This window comes from Eriocheir sinensis, chromosome 40, assembly GCF_024679095.1.
Source record: "Eriocheir sinensis breed Jianghai 21 chromosome 40, ASM2467909v1, whole genome shotgun sequence".
Taxonomy (NCBI): Eukaryota; Metazoa; Arthropoda; class Malacostraca; order Decapoda; family Varunidae; genus Eriocheir; species Eriocheir sinensis.
Genome location: NC_066548.1, coordinates 11,195,351 through 11,213,043, shown reverse-complemented (window position 1 = coordinate 11,213,043; position 17,693 = coordinate 11,195,351). Strand labels below are relative to the sequence as shown.

General features: G+C 46.3%; 1 long non-coding RNA gene across 1 annotated transcript in view; it reads left to right on the top strand.

Moving 5' to 3' along the window:
• The first annotated feature begins 750 nt into the window (after positions 1–750).
• LOC127009357 (uncharacterized) overlaps positions 751–17,693 on the top strand; it is a 60,317-nt gene continuing 43,374 nt past the window's right edge. Inside the window, exon 1 of the long non-coding RNA XR_007761890.1 lies at positions 751–1,156. This is a non-coding gene — a long non-coding RNA (uncharacterized LOC127009357). The remainder of the gene's footprint in view (positions 1,157–17,693) is intronic.

Sequence of the window (17,693 nt, the reverse complement as noted above, 5' to 3'; positions counted from 1 at the left end):
CCGTGCACCTCCCCAACCCACTTATCTCTCCCTTCGCCTCCTCCTGCGCCTTTTCCTTTAATTCCTCTTTACTCGCATACATTATATCTCTTTCTCGCCCACCCACCCCCGAGCCTATTAAGGTAAACGTAGAAGCTGCTTCCCACACGACGGCTAACTACACACATACCAGTTGGCCTCCACGCACCTCCCCAACCGCACTTTGCTTTCCTTTTTTCTTCCACAATACTTATTTCCTTCAGTTTCTCATCCCTTGTACACAGGCTTACGAATGGATGTCTTTATGATCCATGCGCTGTGTATCGTAAGAGACGACACAATGAGGAGTATCTGGCTCCATGCAGGCGGGTGAGGAGGACTGTCCACGCTGCCCGTCATCCCACTCAACAAGTTTTATCTTGAACACCCGTCAAGGCAGTTACGTGGTTAGTGCTGACTCCCCAGCCGCCCTCTGTATGATTGATCATCAGTTATAACCATTACTTTTGCTATATTCAGTTATTTCTATCATTAATATTTTCTGACATTTACCACTATCAGAAAAGCTAGAGATGTATTAAGTTATTAATTTAATTAAATATTGTGTAATAGTTGCCCCTAACAGAAACAGTGGTTCGAATTAAGTCAAATCTAATTGAACCGCTCGATTTTATAGATAATAAGGAGGAACCTTTTATCACTCCAGCAAAAGGGATAAAGAATACATTTTTCTATATTCCCTTACATTACCTATTTACGATGCCACTCAAAGGGATGCAGTTCACTCGATACAGGAAGTTAAGGTCAGGAACTGGTTTGGAAGCTTCGACAGTGATGAAAGCTGAACGATACTGTTTCGAATCGTGACGTCACAACCAGCAAGCGGCAGCCGGGTGTCAGTAGCGAGTGTTCTTCGGTGCGTGGGTGCGTGATTCTCGTGGACCTAAGAAATTGACTTTGAATTTGATTGTTTAAACATTAACGTGCATCAGTGTCCTGTCGTGGCGTGAGTGATCTGTGAGTGTGCTAATATTTGCGTTAAAGGCACCTCTCTCGCTCCTCTCACTAAACACAAAACGAGTGGTGGAATCGAGGACCTTCTCCCCTCCCGTGCTGGGTATGAAGGAGGGGCTCAGGACGCCAGTGACTCCGCCTCGCCTCACCACAAGCCGGCTCGGTAAGTGTATCTTGTCTCTTTGTATTGCAAGGACGTGGCTGGATGTCCTCGTATTTCTGAGATAAGAGATATGTATTTTTTTCTTTTTACCTGTATTGATATTTTTTCACTAAAGTACACTGCCAAATTACCCTCACCTTTTTTCCTCCTCCTGCTTCTAGCCTTTCCTTCTCCTCTCCTTCTCGTCGTGTCTGGTCTTCTTTCCTCATCACATCTTTTATCTATTTTCCCGATCTTTTTTCTACCCTGCTTCTGGTAGCCACTTTTCTCCTCCCACGCCTCCTCCACGTGACACTTATGGCCAATTAACACTTGCCCCTCGTCATAATTGATATCTGAGTCTTTTTTTAACCCGCTGTATGGCCATAACTATAGTAGGCTCCGAGGTGAAAGACGAGTGAAAGAAAAGGGGATGCCAGGGCAGAGAGGAGGAAGTGGCAATGGAGAGGAGGAGGGAAGGGAGTTGGACTGCTAGACAAACAGGAGGAGGTGAGGGGGAGAGGAAAAGGTGGGGGGATCAATCAATTTTGTAATGTATGCTGTTAATTCCCCCTTTCCCCCTCATCATCCCAATCCTCCTCCTCCTCTCTCTCTCTCTTCTCCACCCTCCATCCATCTCCTCCCCCCTCCATTCACCTCCTCCATTATTATCCTTAACTCCCTCTAGCTCTAGCTCGCTCCTCCTCCCCCCCTTCTTTCCCCCACTCCTCCCCCTCTTCTGTCCCCAGTTCCTCCCCTCCTTCTATTACCCGCTCCTCCACCCCTTCTGTCCTCTGCTCCTCCATCCCTTCTGTCTCTCCTCTATCCCTCCCTCCACCCTCAATCGTCCTCCTCCTCCTCCTCCTCCCTCCTCCCCCCAACTCCTCCTCCTCCCTCCTCCTCCCCAACTCCTCCTCCAGTACTTACCCCTAACTCCTCCTCTCCCCCAGTTCACTTCCCCTCTCCCCCTTCCCCCGACCCCACCCCCCCACAGAATGGCTTTTTATCGGTTCTTGCTTCGAAGAGCTGTCACGTAGACCAGTCCATCTCTCTCTCTCTCTCTCTCTCTCTCTCTCTCTCTCTCTCTCTCTCTCTCTCTCTCTCATTGCAGGCATTTGCTATATTTATTTTCTAACCTTGTAATGGCGTTCAATCCTACCCCGACCCTCGCGCCGCTCACCGTCAATTAGCACCGCGGTAACGCCAGAAGAACTCGCTCGCCTTCGTCGTTACAGTGAGTTACGCAACGCTTCCTGCCCGCCAAGCCGTCACTCATACCTACGCCGCCGTGCACACACACACACACACACACACACACACACACATGCCTGATTTTTCAAAAGTCGTATTAGTACTTATTGACAGTGATGTGGCTAGTTTCACCTTTTTATTATCATTTTTAGGATTGAGTTAGAAGTGGTGTAAAAAACAACAAAAACAACTAACCACGCGTTGAAAAGCGAGTGATGAAAGACAAATCAGCCACTTGTTAATATTGTTAGTAACGACCAATACGACGTTTGAAAAGGCAGACGATACACACACACACACACACACACACACACACACACACTAGTCATCAAGCTCCACAAACCACTGCCTTGTGATAGACATACGCACACACACTCAGACAATAGTTACGTATATCTACCTCCTCAAACCACAAACGTCACACACACACACACACACACACACACACACACACACACACACACACACACACACACACACACACACACACACACACACAATAGATACGAAGCTCTACCTCCGCAAACCACAAACTTATTAGACAAACATAAATATGATACCTTCCGTGTACCCCCCCTTTCCTTCTTACTCCCCCCCTCCCCCCTTGCTGCTCCTTCAAACGTCCTGTTATTATCGTCTGGCGGTGGTGACGGTGGTGGTGGTGGCGGCGGTGTGTCGTAATGGCCAACTCGTCTTGAAGTGTCCACCTGAGCACCTTACCTGTCCGTCCCCGTATACCGATGATAGAGGCGGCTCGTGCTATACGCTAAGTGTGTGTGTGTGTGTGTGTGTGTGTGTGTGTGTGTGTGTGTGTGTGTACTCGTTTCACCCATACACTGTTCTAAGGCTTTATTTTTCATCTTTCTGCATTCAGAGTTTCTGTTTTGCTTGTGTCGAAGAAAATTAAAAGTGGTAAGAGAGCAGCCTTATCAGTGACAGGAGAGGGGAAGAGGTGGGGGAAGGAGGAAGAGGAAGTGTGCCAAAAAAAAAATCTTGTCTGCGTGATGAGAGGAAATATATTCAGCACTTCCTTCGAGAGGAATCACCGCAAAGCCAACAATCACGAAAGCAGAGACTCGAGGGGCTTCACGGGATGTTCTGGAGGCACGCAAGCACTGCCGTCTCTATTATCGCCGAGCTTATTGTATGCCTGGCAGACACTCTCCCTGCCGCCAACACCATGAACACTTGCAACGGCGGAAACATATTTCTTCAAATTCTTGGGCCATATTCTTAAGCATTTTGGCGTCCTGGCACACATCTTTGACAAGGCTTTCGTAGGAGTTTCGGGCATTTCCATGAGTAGTTTTATGATCCTGGTGGTAGTTTGACCCTCCTTCTGTACCATGAACCTATAGAAACACTAATTAGAACTCGATTGATCTCCTTTTCGGCTTTTGGAAATAGTTGATGTGAGAAGCGGAAACGTCTGAGAATACCAAATCTTGTTTCTACTAATGAGCTAGACACTGGGAGCCATTCGTTGCTTCAAAGATTAGCGAGTGGTGGAAAGAACAGATACACAAAGAATGGATTAAGAATAAGTAGTAACGGAAGTGCTTGATGAACTGCTAATACGCTTTTACTGGAGGTATTTTTACCTATAAACTTGATATTGAGGGGCATTCGTTGGAACGGAAATAGATAACTGGAGGCAAGGAGTGGCGGCAAAAATATCAGTGATTGCAGTAGAATAAGTAATCCAAGAGAGATGAATAGTAGGATAAGTACTGGATTCCGAGACATTGGTTATCTTGGTAATGAATGTGTGGAGAAAGAACAGAAATTAAGATATGATTTAGGAATGGAGGCAAATATTTTAGTGATACGTTGAAAGATGAGCGATAGGCAAATTGTTATATTCTAAGAGATTCATTACCTTGGAAATAAGTCAAGTGAAGAAGGAACAAAGAAATGAAGAGAAAGAGTTGGGATTGGAAGCAAATATGTTAGTAACGCGAGCAGAAACAAGTAGTGGAGTGATGAGCAGAATAGGAAGAGGCCAACGACATGATAGAAAAATGCGGAAGAATGAAGGAAAAGAGAGGAATAAAAGGCGGAAGCGGAAGAAAATAGTTACAGGAGTAGTAGTTGAGGCGACGAGGAAGAGGATGAGTGAGAGCGAAAACATTACAACGAGAAATGAGAGAGGAGGAAGAGGAGTAACGGCAACCTGAAAATATGGAAGAAAGAAAGGCGGATCAGTAGGCGGAGTGAGAGTAAGGGGATAACAAAGAGGGAAGAGGGGAAAGAGGAAGGAGACAAGGAGGAGAAACATGAAGACAGTAAGGGAGAGAGAATTAGAGGAGGAGGCGTAGGAGGAGTGGGAGGAGGGGGCGGAGTGAGAGTAGGGAGATAACTAAGAAGAAAGAGAAAGGAGGGGGAGGAAGAGGAGGAGGAGGAGGAGGAGGAGCCTCATGAAGACAGTAAGAGAGAGTGAGTGAGAAGTAAGGAGGAGGGGGAGCGGGGGGCCACTGTGCTCCCCGGAGTGCGATAATGGGGGCGTCAAGGAGCGTTTATCTTCTGTGTACCTGGCGGTGCTAAGGTGGTGCCGATAGCCGCCCGCTGGACTTAGATAACCGCACGTTTGTAAACAAGATAAGTCCCGGACAGCGTAGCCAGCCAGCCGTCCCGCGAGTAGGGTCACCCGTCTATGATTTCTGGTCACCTTTAGAGGACTTGTCGTGCCTGATCGAGGCGTAATACATGAAGAGATTGGAGGCCAGCATCATGGATTAGGGAACAGGCATAAGACAAGATACTCTAACGACGATTGAGAAATGGACGTGCGTAGAGCTGATAAGAGATATTCAGAATTGTAGAAGTCACGACCAACAGAAAACCAAGTGCGGAGGTGGTTAGAGCCTCTGGCGGAGCAGGATGTAGTATGCTGTTATCAGACAGGGGTGGAGAACATTAGGAAATCCTGTTCTGCAGTAGACTGGTGATGATGTTGTTGGTGATGATTAAGTTATCGGGCGTATGTGGGGTTGTTGTAGGGAGCAGGTGTGAGTTTGTTATATGTTCTCATTATAGGGGTCTAGGATAACTGGCCGCAGAATAACTGGTCGCGGTGGAAAACTGGGCCGCCAGATTTAACAGTAAAACTAGCCGTGCCTTATTGGAATAAAGAAATATAAGATACTTATGCAAAAATGCTAAAATTGAGAAAAAAAGAGATGCAACTGCAAAAAATCTACGAAAAATTATGGGCAAGTCCCCTAAGATAATCAACATAATTTCGACACTCAAATTCACTGACAAATGCTCTAATTATTTCATCTGCTTGTTTATATTTCTTCAAATTGACAGGTGGATCTTGCCCTGCGATCAGCTGCTCGGAATATAGGTCTCCTCCACGTTGGACTTTTTTTCAAACAATCAATAAATTTCTAAACAGTAGGATGTTGCATTCCAAGTTCATTTTGCAGTCTTCCATGAGCAGCTTCTGCGTGATTGTTTGTCCTGTCTTCGTCATTGAAGGAGAGTTCATAAACGTTCCACATTTCCTGTGGAAAAAACGGAGCACGTCTGCCATTACCCCCTTCTTTTTCTTCTGCCAACATAGTTGTCCTCAAACCAATCATGAAGCATTTGAAGTTCATCTGGTAGCTCATAAGTGAGATTTTCAAATGCTTTAGTCATATATTCCATGGGAACAAATGCCAGGGCCAGGGTTTGTTTTTCTTCTTTCTTACCTCCCCAACACACAGTCGTTTCCATCACAACTATCATAGAGATATCAAAAACTTGCCGAGGTCACCTCCCGACTTTTTGTTTTTTTCTTTTTTGCAAAAATTAAAATGTGGGTTAATGGAAGAAGTTAATGGGTCCTTTTAGGGTTGCCAAATAGCATAATGATTAAAAAATGAGAGAGTCGTATCTTATGAATCCGACCTGAGTCAGTCATCAAGAGATTCGTGTTTTATTAACACAATCACAGATGTGTCCGCGGCGGTCAGTTGGCCGCGGCCAGTTTGCCGCAGCGAATTGGGCGGCGGCTAGGTGGCCGCGGCCAGTTGTCCCAGTCCCTCATTATATGGTGTTTGATCTTGCATACGTCAGTCTCTCATGGGTTTTTCGGGGTTATTGCCGGTTACGTGTGCAGTATTGTAATCATTGCGTTTGCGGTTGTTATCAATGTCGGACGAGGTATAGTGGGTCACTGATGTAAGGCTGATTGATATCAAGAATGTAGAGTTGATATGATAATAGGTATGTAGTTTTAGTCAGCTGCAGGTGTGTATTGCTGGCATGGCGAGTTGTCAGTGTGAGGTGTGGGGCTGTGTATAATGAGTGAATCTTTACCGTCATTTTCAGGTGTGGGGCTGATGTCAGGTGTGTTTTGGATCATGGGCGAGAAAATTCTTTGATGCGGAACTGAGAAGAGACGAGAAAACTTCAAGAAAATGTTTAAGCTGCTCAGGAAACTGGAAGTCGTAAAAAAAATATTGGAAGCTATAATTAGTTGAATTAGTAATATGAAGCGAAGGATTAACCCCCATCAAAAAAATAAAAGCAGCCGGAAACACTTCACATGCGATATTTCGATTTTTTTAGTATTAAGCTTAAAAAAACCCAGAAAGGCTCAATAAACTTATACTGAATATACATTTACTGTGTAAAGAAATTAAAATATGAAATAAAGTTATATATATATATATATATATATATATATATATATATATATATATATATATATATATATATATATATATATATATATATATATATATATATATATATATATATATATCTATATATATATATATATATATATATATATATATATATATAGATGACTAGAGAGAGAGAGAGAGAGAGAGAGAGAGAGAGAGAGAGAGAGAGAGCAGCAGCCAGTGGCTGCCCCATGGAGCCCGCATGGAGTGAGGCTCATCGGCGTGGACCGATTCATCACCTGCAGGAAGAGCGCCTCTCTGCCGGGCTGGAGGGGCGACAGGGTGAAGACAGCGCCACAGGCGTATAGGCCGCGAGTGTTCGGGAACTGCCGCTGCAGCAACTCCTGGGCCAGGTCCATGACGTCATCAGACAGCCAACGTTGGCCCAGGATGTCCTGCCGGTCGGGGCTGCGCAGGTGCGGCAGCGGCGTTACGTGTCGGGCTGCTTTAGGCCCCCTTTCAGGAATCTCGTGAGGTGCGCGTTTGGGGACTTCCATAGTGACATTGTTAGCAGCCTTTTTTAGACGCTTCTTTAGGTGGTCGAGCCTCCTCCTGCCCAGGAAGAACCTCCTCCCTCTAAGGAAGGACCTCCTCCTGCTCAGGAAGAACCTCATCCTGCTGAACCCAAGACCTCATCCTGCAGGAAGAACTCCTCTCCTCTGAGCAGGAAGGACTCTCCTGCTCAGGTGCGCGTTTGGGGACTTCCTGCTCAGGAAGAACCTCCTCTTGCTCGGGAAGGAACTCCTCTTGCTCGGGAAGGAACTCCTCTTGCTCAGGAAGGACCTCCTCCTGCTCAGGAAGAACCTCCTCCTGCTCAGGAAGGACCTCCTCCTGCTCAGGAAGAACCTCATCCTGCTCAGGAAGAACCTCCTCCTGCTCAGGAAGAACCTCCTCCTGCTCAGGAAGAACCTCCTCCTGCTCAGGAAGAACCTCCTCCTGCTCAGGAAGAACCTCCTCCTGCTCAGGAAGAACCTCCTCCGTGCGGGCGAACGCCACCGCCTACCAGAAATCTGGGAGCATGAGCACCGTGCACACCGCCACCAACGCCCCGAGAGTGTGTGCAATGATTTTCATGTGTACAGTGATTTACTAATAAAGCTCTGAGAGGCGAAAACCGGGCGAGGCGGTGAAATGACGAAGACAGATGGTGGTCCGGGGGGGGCCCGATACCTCTGTGGAAGACTGTTCCGTTCAGTTATATAGTGATCTATGCGTGTGTGTATGGATGGATGTACGTATGTATGTACGTATGTATGTGCGTATCACCGTAAATGCGGCTTAAGAGGCAGTTTTGTGTTACTCTTTTCACGTTATATCCATGGTTTCCTCCTCTTGATTTGCAGCCTTAGTAATGGGGCGGGGCGGGGGTAAGAGGAGGAGGAGAAAAGGGAGGAATTATGATAAATAGGAGAAATAGCAGGGGATGTATTTAGATTCAAGAGATAAAGAAACAAAGAAATAAGAAACTATACCGAACACAGGCCTTGTTATGCTTCTTAATGAGTGGTGTTACCTGTACGTATAAGCTTCCATGTACCAATGTCCTGTGCTGTTGCGACTGCGTGACCTACTTTGCCGGAGCTGTTGAGCCTGTAGGGAGCGACCGTTAAGTTTTGTAAGTGGCTCACAGATTACCTCGAGAGTTCACGGTGTGTACCTATGGCACTGCATTGAGGTTAAGTCCTGCTGTATATATCATTATGACTTTGTATGTTAAAACGACGTTCAAGGTGCGTGACCCTTGCTGTCAGAATCATGTCGTATACATAAATTAACCTGTTTTTATATATATATACGTGTTTTGTTATACTTACATGGTAATTTTTTTAATGGTCCTGTCTGCAGCACGACACTTACGGCTTAGCGACATAGGTGACTCATGGGACCGTTGGGAACCCTGCGCTCCACCACTCCTCCTTCAAGGCTGCCATGGTCGTAGCCCCCTCCCTCCTGCCTAATTGGGATTTCCTGAAGAGGTTCTCATAGAAATATTAGAAAGATGGAAGTAACGGGTGTTACTGCTATTGCTTGATTCCAACAAATGTTATACCATAGTTGACGAAATATTCACCTTAGTTTTCATATGAAGCGTTTGCGAGGCAATTTCCGGCTTTGAACTTTACGGATAACTCTTCTAATGACTTTACAACTCAGGCGTCCATCCACTCACGTCCACACGAGCATCCATCCACCCACGCGTCCAACCCTTAATCCAAGAGGCTCCACATATCTCGGGTCAGCCTTTTGTGTCACCAGGCAGCCCCGGAGCCCAAAGCCGCGTCGCTAAGTGCTGAACGCTGCGCCATCCAATACTTTCTTTCTGAAGTGTTTTGATTAGGTCTCGCGGCACACAACTCATCAATGACAGCCGGAATAAACTCGTGCCGCAATCACACCATCCATGATCCTCTAGGCCGGGCTTGAGGCACACAAATTATAATAATTATTTAACTTTCTTTCATCGCGGTGGTCGCACTGATGAATTTGATCACCACCCACGCCGATAACACTCATCAGCAAGAAAGCACCCCTGCCATGGTTGCATGCCACCCTCCAACCCCTCCGACCACACATCCACTATCACACTCCCACCAACCAACACGACCTTCCACTCCCTCCAACGCCCGCCACCCCCACCTTCCACCACTCCCCCCAAAGGCACCATCCCTTGCAGACACCACCACTCGCTACCACCCCTATTTCGACTATCTCCTGCCACCCCTGTTTCGACTATCTCCTACCACTACCCCCAACCCTCCTTCACTACCACCCCTCATTCCCCTCCCACCATCCCTATGCACAAGACAAGGACATGGTAACCCCCACATACGCCCCACAATGCACCGCCCTTGATCATACCGCGCTAATCAGGTTAGGATAATGATATTGTCTCCCCAACCCTTGACCTCCACCAGCTCCCTCTCTCTGCCTTCCCTCCTGGCTCGCTGAGGGGCCAGAGCAAGGAGGCAGCAGTCAAGAACTCCCTCATCCGAGCCCCTCACGAGACTCCTCTTTCCACTCAACCTCACGACACTCAGGTTCTCACTCACTGCAGTTTTACGCAACTTTAACCACCATTAGTCAATCATCCACGTCTTCTGCCTGCCCTTCCCAAGGCCTGGATAGATGGGTCTTGGGGTTTGGGTCTTAGGCCTCTATGACGTCACCGGACAATAGTTTATTTTATCCCAAAAACTACGTAATGCCAGTTGGAAATTATTAGGAGTTATGTTATTAGAAATATAATTATGCAGGGCATCGGTACTTGAAAAATGCTGGTTTTATCCTACCAAAGAAGTATTGGAGTTATCATACATCTTCTCTGAGCATCGTTTTGTAAGGACGTTGTGTTCAGGTTCGAGCAGACTGGCAGACCTGTCACCCTGGTCCTTGACCTTGCCGAACGCCTAACCTCGGGGCCGGACCGTCATTGCCTGGTGAACACAGTCCCCTTACTAAACAATCCGAGGCATCAAATACCCGAAGCTTTTAGATGGGCACTTGTGAGGGTGACCTACTACGAAGGCGGGGTGGCCCCTCGAGGTGCCTCTTGCACCACCTTAGCGACGCCGCGCCGACCCTCGTTACGCTGAGATAAGAAAATCTTGGTCTTTTGTCAGTTTTGAGTGAGCGTTGTTTACCTCTATCTTTGCCTCCTCCTCCTCCTTGATACCGCTACTATGGAAGAAGAATGGTCGCGAGCCGGGCCTTTCTTCGTCCTTATCGATGAGCGATAGCACATCGCCGGCAAGACAAGAGTATCATGGAGTCTTTGGGAACTGTACTCTATAGGTGACGATGGCACGTGTTACGCCGGCTACTGGACGTGACTCATCGGAATACGAGTAGCCTAACTGTTTTTTTTTTCTACCGTTGCAACAAACACATTTTCTTTTAGCAATACACATTCGTCAGCTTGTATAGTGTGCATGTTATTCTTTCACATTCGCTTACTCTTCCAAAAAAAGGTTCATATCAGTCTTACATTGTTTGTCACGCTTATAAATTATCTACATTCATTCAATGTCTTTTGGTTATCATCGGTAACTCTTTCATCCAGTCTTCAAAGTTTTCAGTTAATCTTTATTTTTGTGGTAATATGGAATAAGGAAATCTACCACTAAACCAATGAGCATTCAAGTTAAAGTTAATCAGTCATAAGTCGGTTGGTAAGTTTTTTATTCAGTAAGTAATTTAGTAATATCATCCACTGTTCAGTAAGCCATTTAATCACCGTGCCAGCCAATAAATTAGTCAGTCAGCCGAGATACCAAGTTGCCTACGTGAGAAACTTCTAGCAGGGGGTAATACGGGGAGGGGGCGGGAAGGGGAGTACGGAGGAGAAAAAAACACGGAGGAAGATTGAGGATGGGTAGGCTGTGGAGGAGGGGGGGAGAGGGAAAGGGAGGAAGTGGGTGGTAAAGGACTGCTGGGAGATTGAAGAGTAGGAGGGAAGAGAGAGAGAGAGAGAGAGAGAGAGAGAGAGAGAGAGAGAGAGAGAGGCTGGAGGATGGATGATGTCACCGTCTCAGCGGGTGCCATTGATAGCCTGGAGTGGCGCGGGGTGACTCACGGCCCTCAAGTGGCGCCCGATACGCCGACGCTGGGAGGGAGGCTGAGAGGAGGTGGCCGCCGGGAGCCCCAAAGAGATGCCCGCCTCACCTTTTTAATCATAAGCATAGTACAGGGTATATGGGCACGTGCCGCTCTTCCCAGACGCCGATCCTGCTCGTAGGGTTGTTTCTGTAGGAGACAACTCTGAGTGGAGGAGACCAAGGGGCAGGTTGATTTATCCTACCGGGAGGGGCTCGGGATGGATAGGGTAGCTGCGTGAGGGTTTGACCGCGGAGACTGCCGGGGGGGGGGGGGGGTGAGGCCGTTTATCAGTTAGTATAGTCTTCCGTTTATTCCCACACTCAAAATCATTCTTCTGTTGTGCATTCCCATTACGCTGATTGCCTGTTTCTAGTGTCCTGGTGATCGCCCTATGCCCATTAGTGGCGTGCCTGGATATCTTGTGTGGTGATATTTGTGTCGTTATCTCGTCTTCAGGTCTTATCCTTTTCTTTTTTTATCTTCCTCCAGTAATATCTCTTCGTGCATGTAGCTCACGTAACTCTTATCTCTCAGCATCCCTCCACTTATAACCTTGCATCTGAGTCCCCTTGCCTTGATTAAAACAATACTCAATACCTATTTTCTTTGCTTTTCCTTCCACAAGTTGTATAATTTTTCCACCCATAATGTAGTATTAAACCCTCCATTCCTCCCTCAACCATCTTTCCACCTATCCACATGTCATTATAGCCATACGTTTGACAGCCATTTACATTCTAAAAAACAAATCACGGCAGCTTTTCTTTACTATGCTTCCATTTATCTAGTACACAAACTTCCATTATTGTTTCCATACATTCATAGATTCACTTTTTTTATGCCCTTGAACTGACTCCTTTGCTGTAAAAAAAAAATTAACCTTCTAGACCTACATAGCTTTCTTCTACACTCACCTCCTGTCTCTCCCCTTTCTCTCCCTCCTTGTCCCCTCCCTTTTCTTTCCTTCCTTCCCTCCCCCTGCCTCTTTCAAAGCTTTTTATTTTAACGTTCAGCCTGTTCCACCGTTGGCTATCTGGAAGGGGTCTGCGGGTCTACCCAAGCTCGTTCGTGGTGCAGGCAAGTGTTTATAGTGGCTCATGCTGCCCCCCGGAACTCATCCTTGCTCCACGGCAGATAGGTGGTCTTCAGGATAGCATGTAGGTAGTTTTAAGCCACTCAGCTAATGATTGAAAATTGTCAGCTTATAGCGGCGGCCGAGAGTTGAACCCGGATCCTCCAGTATACCGCGCCCGAACGCTAACCACTCAGCCACCGCCTCCCTAATGGCCTCCCTAACTACTTGCTACTTGATTAAGCTGCAAGTATCATAGCATTAACCGTTAAAGAAAAGTTTATTTTTGTTAGACTACCGACTGCCCAGCTTTGTATGTTGATCTCGTATGCATAAATTAGATAATTCAGTAAATAAGCTTTCCTCATAAAAAAATAACTTCCTTCTTATTACATGCTTCAACAAAATAATTTAGGGCACAAACTTTCTTCGAAAGAATGTTTTTTTCTTATAATTTTTACATGATATTACTTGAATAATTTTACATGCATAAGCAACATAATTCAGCAAATAAACTTTTTCCCTAAGAATTAGTGTATTTTCTGTAACTTTTTATGCATAACTTCACTGACTGCTTTTTGTAGGCAAACTCGAGTCGAGGAATATTCTTGTCAGTGTCAGGGGAAAATGTAAAGACGGCGGACGCCCGTGACCACCACTAACACGCTGACGGAGGGGAAGACGAAGGGCAAGAGAAGAGCCGGGGAGCCTAGAAAGAAGCAGGAGTAGAGGAGGAATGTAATGGGAAGAAAGAAAGGGGGGAGAGGATATGAAGGGAAGTATGGGCTAGTAGGGAGTGTGAACGGGAGGAAGAGATGAATGACAGTGCATGGACAGCAGCAGGAGGGGTTGAGACGGGGCATGAACAGCAGCAGGAGGGGTTGAGGCAGGGTTAGACTGACTTAAAGAGAGAGGGATAATAACATATAGGAAGGAACAAAAAGGAGGAAGTGAATAAGGGCATGAAGAGCAGGAGAAAGAGGACGAGGAGGCGTTTGGCTTGTGGCGAGACTTGGAGAGAGTATCTAGCATAATATCTGAAGGGGGGAGGGAAGGGGGAGGGAAGGGAGAGAAAGTTGATGTGTTGCGGGAGGGATAATAGTGAAGAGTGAGGAAACTGGCGAGGAGAGATGAGATATGGAGCGGAAAGGACGAGACGATGGAGCAGGAGAGAAAGAGTAAGGGAGGGGAACAGAAAGGGGAGGAGTGAGATACAACAGGGGGAGAGTAAGAGTAATAGTTACAGTAGGGAAGAGAGTAAAAAGGTAAGTGGAGGAAAAATGAAAGTGGAGAAAATGGGGAATGACTACAGGCTACAGGAGAAAAGATAATCAACAGACAAAAAGTGAGGGAGAATGAGAAAGATTAAGTGGAGGAAGGATAAGGGAAGGTACGCAGGAGATAAGAGGGATGAAGGGAGCAAGGGAAGGTGGAGAGATAAGAGTGTGTCAGGAAAGGTAGATTTCAACCACCAGGCAAGAGAATAGATACATTTTTCCTTGTTACTCTTTACCGTATTTGCAAGAATTTTCAAACTTGGCCCACATTGGCTCTGTTAGGCGGAGGGATGGGAAGGAGGGAGAAGAAGCAGTGTTGCGGGAAGTCACCGTCACAGACTCCATCGTACATACACACACACGGCACTGATGAGAGAAGTCAAGATTGGACAAACTTTTTCATTTTTTCTTGCAGAGGCAAATGCTAGATCCTTTTCGGTGTCTTCAGCGGCATTGGTGTTCGGGTCCAACTTCTTCTATTTAGTGATTTATCTGGAGCCACTTAATGCCTGCTCAGCCCATGCCATTCCTCACACACCACTTAATTAATCAAAGTTGCAGTCTATGGTTCGTGTATTGGGTAGTATAAGAGTGTTCTTCTGCCATTCAGCAATGAGAGGAAATAATACATATATAACACAATGTGAACCCAGAGCCCCACGTTCATCACCTCGTGCGTCCGTTGCGTGCTGTCCATCGCCCAGGTGTTGAATGCACGGCAGGTCATAAGGGACTTCTACAGGCGTTGGCTGCATCGCCCGTTTGATCCACTTGTATGATTGGTAACCTCCCTTCTCCACCTTGTGACAACCTTCCCTCGACGACCTCGTGCGTTATGAGTGAGCCACCTCTCCTCCCTGCAGTGAATCTGGAGTGTCAGGCAAAAGGGGCAGGCACAGTGGGAACGTAAACAGACTTGCTTGTGTGGGGTTTAACTGTTGCTCGACCTCACTGTCTTATTTTTTTTTTCTTCAACTTTTCAAATCTAACACAGAGGCTTATATGCAAGACATTTCTGTCACTAAAGGCAAAAATTATATATGGATTAAGCCATTTGCCGCTCATATGCGATAGTGAATTCTAGGAAAGATTCGGTTTTGTTTGTGAACTGGCGAATACTTCTTAAGCGATGGAAAGTTTGTGACTGCATGCAATTGCCACCCTCTAAGTAACTCCACCCCCGCTCGTTTCCTTCCACCCCGTACACCCGCGCCCCTTCAGACGGGTTCCTCTACATCATTTACTGCGATTAAATAGGATTAGGTGACCTAGTTGTGTATTGTTCTCCCTCGTCACTTTTTTGCAAGAACCGCTTCTTTATACAGTTTGCTTGATATATATTTTGTTGAATCACTCATTTGGCTGTCCACATGAAGCTCCATTAAAAAGTTACTTCTGTATCACTCTTGCCTCCCCTAACCCTTTGTCGATTGCCTTCGTCCCTCATAGTCAGATAAAACTTTAAAGCTGCGTACAACTTTCAGTCCACGACCTCTTCCATCTCTCTTATCCCTTCTCGACTCTAAGACGACGACGCGATACACTGCAATAAAAGTTTAATGAAAGCTGCAAGGCATAGCTTCAAGATGTCACGATCGTCGTTTAGACCTTTACCACATCAGCATCCACCGCCAGTGGCCCCAGACAGAGTCGCTGACAAGAAAGTATTCGTGATAAGTATAAGATCGAGGCGGATCACCTTAGCTGAAAATCTCAGGACAGGTCGTATCACTTTATCAGGCTGGCGGCGTCTTTGACAGATACGCGAGAACAGTCATTGTGGCTCATACCTGCCAGGGAGGGAAGAATGTGTCCAAGGCGGCTTGGCGGTTGCGACTTGGCAGGGGCAAGGGAGAGGCTGGGGCGTGAAGGAGCGGGACAGTGAAGGAGGCGCCGCCGAGGCCAGGATGCTGATTAGGAGGGATGCTGAGGGGCCCTGATTGACTAGCAGAGAGGAGGGCCAAGCTGATGTCATGGTGCTGGAGAGGGTCGGCACGATAAGGACGAGTGCCGTAGTAAGTAGTAGCGACCTCGAGTAAGGACGCGGGGCGGTGAGTCATCCGTGGGAAGCTGTGCCCCGCCTCCCTTATCGCCGCCACCTGCCGCGTGATAACCGGCTTGTGCTTGTGTTTACTTGGTGCTCCAGCGGTGCTTCGGGTTTGTTTACGTTACCCTCTTCGCTCCCGCCATCAAAGAGCCGTGAGTAAAGTCGCGTCAAGTAGTGCTGGCTTCCTCAAAATGTGCCTGGCAACAAAAGCATCGCGATCACCTTATCCTTAGTCCCTTATGCCTCACAATTTCGTCCATCACTCAAACAGCATGGCAGTAGATACACAATAAAACCTTCGTTACATTGAGCTGTGTCTAGGAATTCCCAACCCTAATTGTTTTGATACATGAAAAGAATTCCGAAAACGAGAAAGGCGTTATCTGATAAAGCGTTCTTAGCATTGCAAGAAAAATCATCCATTATCTCTTCATATCCGCATTTCATCATTCGAGAGAGAGAGAGAGAGAGAGAGAGAGAGAGAGAGAGAGAGAGAGAGAGAGAAAGAAAGGGAAGAAGGAAACAAAAAAAAAAAGATTGAGAAAGGGACGGGAGGGGGGAGATGTCGCATATGATAGAAAGAAAAAGAAAGCAAAAAGAATGAAGCAAATAAAAAAAAGAGAAAAAAAGACAGAAACGGGACAGGAGAGGAGGGGGAGGGAGTTCGCCACACGTCAAAGGAACCCATACCAGTCCGCCTTGCCGTCCGCCAGGCCCGCCACGCGCTCCTGCCCACACAGCTAAGCGCCTTACACCTGGAATCCCTGCCATGCTTGACTCACGGACACGTAACGCCTAAACTTGTAAGCTCTAGGGGGTGGGAAGGAGGGGGTAGGTCCTTAAATACGGATTCTAATACCATGTTGCTGTGTATGTAGTATGTGAGTGCGTGTGTGTATGTGTGTGTGTGGGTGTTTGTTTGTTTGTTTATTCGTTTGGTATTGATCTTTTTGCACTTCTTAGTTTAGTTAAGTGTATATATAGTTTTGCTTATTTCAGTATATTTTCTTTGCATGTTTTTTCGATTATTATTTTTTTTAGTTTTACATATATATTTTCTTTCCTGTCGTGATCGTTATGTAAATCACTTCCCCCTAAGGACAGTTAATGGACTCTGCACCAAAGGGATATCTCGCCGCCGCCTTATCACTCCCGCTCGTCACGTAGCCATCACATAGCCAAGTAATCACTCGGGGGAAAAAAACTAACATTGAAATAAAATTCGCTGTTCACACCAGCAACCAAGGAAACCATCGACTGTAGGTGTTCCAGTGAGAGACTGTAGGATGTATTAAGTTTTACATATTTGGAAAGCATTAATGTTCAGAAAATAGATAACTACGATGGAAACACTTGTATTATTACGTTTTGAGTACAACGCATGAAGCCGCATCATTATGTACTTTTATAAGTTCGTAAAAAAAATAAGTAAATAAACACATTTTTTGACATTTTTGACGTTGCATTTTCTTAACTGCTACTTAAGACGAGATAGACAGATAGGTATGTAGATTGAGAGAGAGAGAGAGAGAGAGAGAGAGAGAGAGAGAGAGAGAGAGAGAGAGAGAGAGAGAGAGAGAGAGAGAGAGAGAGAGAGAGAGAGAGAGAGAGAGAGAGAGAGAGAGAGAGAAGACCT